The following is an 11097-nucleotide window of genomic DNA, read 5'->3' on the forward strand; positions in this document are numbered from 1 at the left end:
GTTGCAATCCCAGAAACCAGGAACCAACTGTCCACAAGACCTGTAAAAGTTCTCAGTGGAGCACTGTATGCCCAAAGCTGGGCAGCACTGAGGACTTCTTCAAATTTTGCAGTAGAATGAGGAAGTTAAACAGAAGAATAATACCACAGCAAAAGATCAACATGAATCAGTACTTTGAAATGACTTGGAGACCATGCTTCAGTGGACTGTGTTAGTGATGAAAGACTTCAAAGGCTTTATGTGACTGAGGGAAACAGAACCTGACCAAAACATGCTGTATGTAATGCCAGAAGCAGCAGTCAGAATGCACACAAAGGGACACAAAAAGTGACTCAATAAACAAAGGAAAACATAAAACTACTCTGAAAATCATGAGTCATGCCCCAGGTTTTTCTGTCTCTTGTGAGGGTTCATTTCATATGAACTTTTACATGTGAATTATCTTCAAGTATCACATCAACATCAAGAGCAAAACCTTAGGTGGCAGACATCAACTGGCATCTTCCCTGAGGGTGGTCCCTACCTTCAGATAACACAGAGAAGGAGAAAAGGTAATTTTTTTGTTTTGAGAAAGGAAGGCAGAGGAGTCAATGTACCCTATATTGTAAATAAAAGCAACCACAACCAACAAAGCAGTGGTGAAACTAATTAGCTCTCATGGAGGCTCCAAAGGTGCTGCATTTCACTCATCAGTAACCATTCATGCCAGAAGCACCAGGCTGAACCAGGCATCTACAGAGGTGGGCTTGTTCCTGTGGATGTTATCCATGTGACTGCATTGGTATCTGTCCCACCACAAAAGAAAAGGCAAAATTATGCTTGAACTGCTAATGGTGTCTTCAGGAAAACAAACTCAGTGGAAAAGAAAAAAAAGAATTTACAAGCCTTTGCAATGCACTAAACCTGGCAAGTTCATGAATAGAGCAACTCAAGACCCTTCACCTCTCTGAGAATTATAAAGGTAGAAGACCACAAATCTGATAAGCATGGCAGTCCTCAGATTAAAGGTGTCCTAGAAATGGAAGGTAAAGGCCAGAGGTTCTGTAAATGTAAATGTAGTGTGGTGTATGTGACAACTGAGGAGAAAGAGCTTGTCTGTGCAAATGCTAAGTGGGGTTCATACACCCTGAAATTTTGCAGTAAACCAGGAAAGATTCATTAAAATTTTACTTGGGTTGAGATTAACCTCATCTCAGGCAGGATCCTGTGCACTTCTCAGCACTGGAGATGTCTCCCCTCAGGCACCGTAGGTTCAACAAGGGGTCAGAGTCACAGGCTTTGTCACATAGATTTCTCTGCCTGCCTCCCTCCTTTCACATCAAAGCTAGTTATATTAAATTATCATCATAGATTCATCAGCATCTGAAGGGGTATTTTCTCTGATATGGATGCACAAGACAAGTTTAAACCAATCCTACAAAACTGGAGCAGGCTATACATACATAGGGAAGTGCAGGAAATTATGTAAATCATTCTATTAAATAAATACCTGGAAGATTTCTAGGAGCACTAATCTCAGAAAAAAATTGGTTCACACTTTTATAGTGACCAGGCATCACTGATAGCTGGAAAAAGAAAACAAAACCCCATCAAACAAATAGCACAAACTCTTAAAGCCAGGGAATCAGAGTCATCTGTAGAGCTCAGGCACAATGGGAAGACATGAGAAAGATATGCCTTTATATTTGAAATGGGGAGAAAAAATAATAGTTTTAGCAATCTCCACAACCCATGCAAGCTCAGACAGATCTTTGCTGCTGGAAACCAACCACAGTACTTGACACAAGCAGTACTGAGCATAAAGACTCTCTGAGCAACATGGCACATTCACATTTCCCAGCAGCTTCCTAGAGCAGAAAATGATTAGTGAAACCCTGGCAACAAAGATCATTCATTAGCTGTGTTCTTTCCAAAATACAGAGCAGGAATTACGACAGGAGCAAGCACAGCCAAATGCTGATGATGTAATAGAAAGTAAAACTGAGTTTGTATTTATTCATGATGCTGAGAAGGGAAAACACTATGGAAGCCAAGTCTCAGCTTTCATTTTTAAGTGGGCTTTGTAGCTTAATGATTCAGAAGCTGCATGTAAAAAGAGCTGGGCTCATATCTTTCAGATTGTGTGCCTACATAAGCCTCCTAGACACCATTCTTCTGGTCCTAGTAAGCAAAGTGATAACATGGATTTTATATCCATACATCTAATTCCCCTTCTCCAAGCTCCTGTCCTCAGCACAAGATGTTCAAGCCCACAACAGCTGCTCTGTGCTGGCCCCAAATCATTGCCAGGGCAATCTGTGGGCAACCTCTCCCTGGTGTGGGCCAGCTCACACCAAGGATTGTGCTCAGCATGGAACAGAAGGGGCCTCTGTGGACAGAGCATGGCTGTGTGCCGTGGCACTGCTCTGTCTGTGAGCATCCAGGCAGCTTCGCAGCCCCTTCGGGCTGGGAACACTTTCCAGGGAAATCAGGCTGGGGTTCATTCACAGTGTGGTGTCTGTGGTGGGTTGTGATGAATAGGAGGCAGTGCCAGGAGACTGAAAGGAGCATGGAGTGCCTTCAGAGCGGCATCCCAGAGGTGTGGGGAGCTGGCACTCATTGCAAGCCATCACCTGGGTTCTACATGGAAAGTTCAGTAAAGTGGTCAGCAGGGTTATCACTGTTAGGCATCTGTTTGGTGTAGCAGAGCCTCGCCCCTTCTGCTTCCTGTTTTTAATTTGATAGAAATTACACCAACACATCACACACACTTGCCATGCTCGGTGATGCAGCTGAGTAATTCAGCATATTCTGGTGCTTCATACTGGAACTCAGAGATCTTTTCAGAGGCTCTGTTTAAAAACTCTGTGGAAAAGGATGCATGCATCAACACATAAGCATTAGTCCTGCAAACATTTAAGTCACATACATTTATTTGACTGTATATTTCTGAAAAAAAAAATTACTAAATTTGCTTCAGCTAAGCAGATACCATAAAATTTAGCATAATTATGTGTGGTATTTTATACAAACACCAACATCTGGGTGAGAAAGGAACTGGTTAAAAGGAAAATAATTTTTTTGTTTGATCAGAAGATGGGCTGTTGCCTGAATCAAACGCAATGATATATTTGCCTCTGTAGGACTGATTTTTGCTTTGGGCTAAGGTTTAATTTGATTTAAATCCTTGACTGAAGGAATCTTCAGTAGGTGTTGCAAATGGAAGTATCAATGCTTATTACAGTTTCTGCATCCTCATTTTGACACTGCTGGAGAAGGGAACTAGATCAGTCTGTTTAACTACAGTGTTGACTCCTTCTTTGCAAAAAAAAAAAAACCCACAAAAATTATACTTTTGTATGATTATTGACATCATAAGTTAATTTTCAATTTAGGTAAGTTATCTAGGAATGCACAGAACAAAAAATGTTGTCACCTGCAGCAAGCATAGCAGAAAACATATTTTAGATCACTCAGCTGATAGCATCCTCTTTCCTAAGGTGCCATTTGGGCCAATTCACTGTTTGCAAACAGAATGGTTCCAGTTGCTTATTCAGAGAGTACCTGATTCAAATGTGCCATTGCTTGCATGACTTTCAGCTTATTTACCACCCAAGGTTGCATGAATACAGAACACTTCAGTCACTGTTTCTTTTAGGAGCTGTTCTGTTCCTGGAAATGGAAAGGACTCCATTTAATGATTAACCATCAAAATAGATTCCATCTTTATAATCTCCTAGGGAAACGGTATATTACTTAGATCAGTATACTTTCAGAACAATTAATTTCAAAAAAAGAGAACAGAATAGCCAGGGTCTCTAACATAGCTATAGAAAATGCAAATTGGAAAAATTTATATAAAGCCTCTATTGTGTTAGAAACCCTTCTGTCCTCTGTATCTCAGTGTGTATCACTACCTACAAAAAGCAGCTCTCTGCCTCCAGCAATTCCCTTCATAGTTCTTCCAGTACTGGGAAACCATGTTGGTGAGATTGGTTTTCTTCCTCTAGGACATTTTGATATAGGAGTGTTGTTTTATGCATCTTTATTTTAATAAATAAAGTTGATCATTGCTGTGTTTGCTTTTCTGGTTTCAGTATTTTTACTGTGTGTAACAGATGGAGCTGCTAGCAACACAGAGAGATAAGGTTGCTTAACGTTTCCCATGCTAAGTCTCTGTTTTCAGTTGCTTATATCTCATTTTATCCACTTGGGCTACAGCATTTCATGCTTGCTTCTTGCCTCAGATTGATTTTTCCTCCCTGATTTTCAGTACATTGTTCTGTTACTTCTGAGAATGAAAAAAAACCACAAAAAACAATTTAAAACCCCACCCCCCACCCCCAACCCCCCTTGAAATAAATACGTTTCCCAAGTTAATTTCTTTCTTGTAAAGTCTTTGTATTTGGGACAAGAGTGTTGCATTTTGGTAGGAAGATTGTGGTGGGGGAATTAAATTAGCAGGTTCACCATTTCTAATCCATGAGTTAATCTCACTAACAATAAAACCACTGTGAACAAAGTATCAACCTTCCTGTGCAGAACTGGCTTTTGAACTCAGTGTTTTTAGAAACATTAGTTTAAAGACATAAAAAACTTGGAGTTAATACAATAACAGCAAAAGCAAACCAGAAACTTTATTATCCTGCCTCTTTAGCTAATATATAGTCACACACACAAATATCCATAGAGCAGATCACAGCCTTAATTAGATATGCAGCCCTGACCCAAAGATTTTTAGGCAAAATACTGCTACCACCAAAATAATTGGAATATTTTCCTGATGACTTTGCTGGAAAGTGTTGTTTCCTTGGTGAAGCTCCTTGAAACCTTACATTTTAAGTAAAGTTATGCAGCTCAGATTGCTCCTACGCAGAAAATACAGCTTTTGCTTTCCATGCTTCCACATCCTCTGCACACATGCCACTGCAGCAGCAGCTCCTGCTCTTTCCTCAGCCATTTCCAGGCTCAGACAAGTACTTGGATATTAGAGGATTACTCTCTGCAGGGGCAGCTGTTTTCTACATTGTTCATCTGAACACCTTTAATACTGGCTGGTGAGAAAACCTCCAGGGCTGGCAGTGCTTTGTCCCTGAACAGCAAGTTCTGTGCCAGTGTCCAGGACATTAACTATAAATTATATATATTTCTCTTGGAAATGAAGATTCCCCCCAGGGAACGGTACCTTTAATGATGTCTTCAAAAAAAGTAAACGAATCAATTAAGATTTGTCAAGTAATTACTCTAAGAATTGGTCTACACAACTGAAATGAATCAATTAAAATAATTAGCCTTACACTTTGTGTGTCTGGCTAATTATATAAACATTAACCATGCATATTTTCAAGCTAAACTTCACTAGGTTTTGTGCAGAATCACTCTCAGTGTGAGAGATTGCACCACAAATTACAGAGTTCACATGTTTAATATATGTCAATATATTTTCAAGGACATTTACATAATATATGCAAATATATTGAAGAGTCTTCGCTCTTGCAAATTCTAATCCCATCCTTAACATCTAAGTCATACACAGCAATATGTGATGTGGGTGTTGGGGTGGGTTTTTTTTTTAATTTTAACTGACCAGCTCCTCCTCCAGTTTAACTAAAGGAGTGAGGCTGCTGAAATCTGCTCCACTGGAGACCCTGCTCTGGGACTGCTCGGGCACTGGAGCAAGGGCAGGATGCAGCTTGGAATTATTGAATGAAGTGGCTCATTGGAGACATGGTAAAGTGAGAAACCCACAGTCCTTGCTGCTTTGCCTTCCAGTTAGCAACAAAGGTGTTGGTCTTAGCCTACAACATCTTGGATGATTTGAGGGATTGCGTTACTCTCCTCATGACAAATAGCTGGAGTAACGTCTGGAGATCAAACAAAATGCACAGGATTAATTTTATTATATGAACTGCAAGGGATATTGGCCTCCAAGCAGACTATCATGCTTCCAAGCTCTCATATTCCAGGAATTGCTACAAAATACATTCTATTAGCACTTACATTTTTCACTTCTTTGGAGCTAGAGTTTTTGAGTTTGAGGTTTGAATTTCCAACAATGAGCCAGCCTTCAATAGCAAAGTCATGGAACAACATCACAGAGTCCTGAAACTATAGATTAGAATAAAAAAAGAAATAAACAACCTCCTGTCAGTATTTAGAGTCAAATGGGAACTTCTCATCTTGTCTTCACTTTAAATTTTGTTCAGGGAATCAAAACTGTGTTAGCAAAACAGTCCAAATGTTCACAATGCACTTACAATTCTGAATGTATCATAGCCAAACCCCAACATTGATTTGATTTGTGCATTTTCTGCTATTGCTCTGGCTCAGCTGGTCTCTGTGATAGAAAAACTGTTATTAGGTAATTAAGTAATATTAAGTAGAATGAAAATGCTCCAAATTTAAACTTGAAAATATCCCTTAGACTTTTTCCAAATGCTACTGGGGTTCCCACTGGCGACATCACGGTCCCTGCAGTAACCTGTCACGACTGATTATTGTCATGGCACTGAACACACAGACTTAATCTGTGGCATGCATCAAGGAAGAGAGCTTCATTGCAAGCCCTTCCCCAGGCTACAGCTCTTCAGGGACAGCTGATCCTGCCAGGACTCTCCATGGTCACAGTTCCTGCAAGGAATATCCTCCTGCTGGCACGGGGCCCTGTCTGGGCTCCAGGGTCTCTCTAGGGACCAGTTGTGGCCATTCCTGCTGTACTTCAAAGCAGAACCTTTTCTCAAATGGGTGAGAAGTGCAGATGCTCATGGGAAAGGCTTTTGCACCTGGATCCAGCTCCACTGGAAAGCTGGGACAAGAGACACGTGGCTGGGTCCTGCAGCAGCTCCTGCCCTCTTCTACAGACAGAAAGAAGGTGCAGATGTGTGGCTGAGTGGGAACAAACAACATCAGAGAGAGGGGGAAGCATTAGAAAGCACCGAGAAGAAGGAAATAGTCCTAAATTGTGGCCGTAGTTACAGACTGCAGAAATGCCACAAATCAGTGCATTTCTATGATTTCTTTACACCAAACTGGGCTCAGTTGCATACACAGGACCAGCCATGACTTATATATTTTAAACTTACACAGCATCAGTCACAGATTCCTTATTACACAAAGTTATTTTCCTTATCCTATCTGCCACAGACGATAAAACTAAACAAATGGATGAATATAATTCATTCACTGGTTTATGAACCTGACGTCCCACAGAGACAGTAGGATATAGCAATCCAAACTGCAGTGCTGCTAAAACTGAGGGACAAAATGCAGCACAAGATCAGAGTGTACCAGCGTACAAGGATTCATTCCAGGAAACCAAATGGGCTCTGAAATTGATGTTGTTTCATTTCTTTCTGGGTTTGTTATCCTTACTGTAAAACATTTACCTATAAACATCAAACATCGAAAAAGGGACTAGATTGCAAGGCAATACATGAACTCAGGATAGAAATGGGTGGGTTTGAAATGTGTTAAGGTCAATGATCCCTTTTAATGGAAAAGCCTGGTCTGCCCCTGTGGACACTGTAATGGTGCAGTAGATATACACACAACAATAGTATTTCCTCTCATCACTGTATTGTTCCATCTGCTTTGGGCTGCACTGCTCATGTGAAAAGGCAATCGAAAAACATCAGGTGGGCTGTAGATTTCCTGTCCAGTTGAGATCATTGTTAGTTTTGTGTGAACTTTGCACAAAAGCAGTGACAGCAAAGATAGCTGAGTGACACTGACATGGCTCAATTTGGGAATTTTTACATTTAAAAAAAATAGCTAAAGAAAAGTGAGCATCCCCCAGTGCTCACACAGAAATCACACAATGCAGGAAAGGGAGCTCATTGGAAAATGCTCTTGAGGACATCAGGAATACCCAGACTGACACTGAGGACATTTGCAAATGCAACTTAATGCCTTTCAGGATTAGTTTTTAAACACACAATGATGCAAATGTTTATTTATCCACAGAGTGGCAGATTGTTAGTATTGCCTATGCCAAAATATGCTTTGGCTGCAATCCAATGACAAAGCCTTGTCTGAGAGATACTGATCAGTCTGGGGAGCTGAAGTGACACAGAAGAGATTTAAAAATCAAGGGGGCTTATTCTTTGAGGCATACACAAAGTATTCATTAACTTTTATCAGCACGTAATTCTCTCCATCCTGTCTCCTGCACTGCAACCACATGGGAAATATTTTGGGGTGACAGATATACTGGTTACCCTGCCTCTGGCAAAAGGGTTCAAAACTTCCTGACCTTTTTGTTTGAGTACCTGTATACTTTCTGTGCACAGATTTAGGGTCTAGGAAGCAGTACAGAGTGTTCATCTTGAATTGCACAGTTTCAAAAGCAGCACAGCACACCTCACCTGCACATACAGATTTTATACCATCACACCTGCATTTAGTGCTCCTGCAAAAACAAGATGATGTTGTGGCACTAGGGCTGCCCTGCCATGCTGAGAGGGAGGGCTCCCCAGGCTGGAGCACCTCACACTTTGCTTAGCCAAGCCCAGGGGAAATGCAATTAATGCCCAGCATAGATCATTATCTACCTCTGCCTCAGCTGCCTCCATCTGCCTCAGCTTTCAGGGCTAGTTATAATAATTTTGCAAGTTACAGTGAGAGTTTCTTTGTTATGCTTTTATTAGTGATCTGTAATGGTCCCTAATTAAACATGACACTGCTGCAGATACAGTGGAAAAGGTTCTACCATCTCTTCACACTCTGAAATATTGAAAGAGTGCAAATCTGCAAATTTCTTAGTTTGGTCCACACAAGTGAGACATCAAATTTATGGTTCATCACCAAGACCAAATTAACATCATATATTCCCCAAGGTGCCATGCACAGATTTCTTATTTAAGTTTTGCCATTGCTTGAAAGACCAAGAGATTTCCCCATGGGCTGAGGAGCAACTGATGGCAGACTGGAGAGTGGGGAGGAGCAGAGAGACATCACAGAAAAATCTCATGGATGCAAAGAAATTGTACTGTTGTCATGCATTTAGACTTGGCATCTTTGCTTATTCAAATTCCACTTTAAAAATTCATTAAGCCTTCTTTAATAGGAATCACCTACTCACAGGGCTTCAAGATATTAGCTTTGTTACCATGTTATCATAATGGGAAACACTAACCACAAAAATATATGTAGATATTAATGAGGAACATAATACTGAAAAATGGCAAAGCTTACTTAAGTGTTCTCAAATACATGAAATTAGTTTGTGTTATCTGTCCAAAATTACTGTTAATCATGAAACTCCACATTCTCATTGCTAGCTAAGCAGTCCCCCATCATCATACTGCAATAGAAAGAATGTTGGAGGAGTCTAAATTCAGCTGCTGCAGATTAGACAGAGTAGGGAGGACGGGTGTGCACAGAAAGCTCTCTATACGTAGCTTCATCATTAAAATTTCCCTAGCATGAGCAGAAAAGTTATTAAATTCCCAATAAAAAATGTTTAAATGTCATTAAAAAGTTTCAGTTCTATCATAATTCTCCTTAATGGTAAAATTTTCAGCGCTGGTTCTCAGTCCCAAAATTGCATTTTCAAAGAACCCTGTGCTTTAAGTCTCAAATTGCCTAATTACCATATTTATTGCTGGATTCTGTTTTCTAATCCCTGATGACTTTGTCAGATGTATTTATGTTCCCTTCATTTTACTTCCCTGCAAGAAGGACATACAGAAGTTAGTGAGGATGGCATGTTGCAGCCTAGGTTGGATAGGTGGCTGTTACCACACCATATTAATACCTATTTAGCTACACAACACTAAAGACTCTGCAAACTACACAGTCTTGGGTATGAAAAAATCATAGCAGTTACATTCTCCTTAACATTTATCCACGTTATCCTCACAGGATGGTCAACTATAATTGATATAAATTAAACCTCAAGAGTAAACCATTCAGTCTCACACTGACAGCACCAAACCCCACTTTATTTCAACTGAAGATTTGAAGAACAATTCTTCTGCTTCTCAGCTCCCTTTAATTAAAGTATTGCCACAAAAAATGCAATTCAAGTGAAGAAGCAGGATAAAATATTAATAAAAGCAAGTATCCAGGCAGTCCTAAACTAGTAAAATCTTTAAAATGTTCAAAGAAAGGCTCTAATTTTATTTGGCTCCTGTAATTTTAGGAAGGGAAGAAAAAGACGAGAAATTAATTCTTTGTTGTTTAAATTAAGGTTTCATTAAACTACAGTTCTCTTTTTGAATGGAGTATATAAAACCACCATTATAATATTACACATTTATTGTCCTTTCATGTTTAATCAGCAGCCACCACTCAGCAAAATTTTCTTAGCTTTTAACCTTGTCAGCTCAATGCACTCTGCCAGGTTAGATGCTTTATCTATCTTCTAAATGATTGTTGAAATTCTGGTATTTCTTCCCATCACATGTTGGTGATAAAAATCAAGATAGAATGTCTGCAAATTAAAAATGTTAGAAAGGTCAACTGCAAACCTCAATCATACATGTCTTGTTTCAACTTCACCCTTATTATACTAAAACCATAAAACATTAGCTGTACCATTAAAAGAAAAAAAAAAGAGAAAAATTTAAAATCTAAATATTGAAATATTAAGTATCATTTTGGCAGTTTTAAACTACATCTTTGAAGCAGAACACTATCTAAAAATTACTCTCTCTCTTGAAAAATGCACGGATTTGTAGGCTTAAGAAGATCTGCCAAGGGACCTACAAACAGATCTGGCTGTTAAAAGCTTTCCTATTGCTATCGCAAATTAAGACTTTGCAGATGACCATGAAATTAGTGGCCATTACAAGCTACCCCATGCTGGCAGTGACACTTAGCAAAGAATAAAATTAATAAAAAGAAAATAAGATACATCACTTATTCATGTTGATACACTAATTCTCCAAACGTGAAGGAAGATAAAATCTACTGTAGTCACTGCAATCAACAGCTCTGATGCTGAAGAAACAGAGCAGGTCTCTCATGCTTAGGTTTCATTTCTAACTCTTATTTCAGTACAGACAATTTTTAAACCAGAAGCGAGGTCAAGCTGTGATATTTTAGTATGATAATTCAATGGAATACAAAACATTCAGAATTTGGACGTTGTGGAGCAAAAGAACAATTTGTGATGGT

Source organism: Pyrgilauda ruficollis, unplaced genomic scaffold (genome assembly GCF_017590135.1).
Source record: "Pyrgilauda ruficollis isolate IOZ18807 unplaced genomic scaffold, ASM1759013v1 scaffold147, whole genome shotgun sequence".
Taxonomy (NCBI): Eukaryota; Metazoa; Chordata; class Aves; order Passeriformes; family Passeridae; genus Pyrgilauda; species Pyrgilauda ruficollis.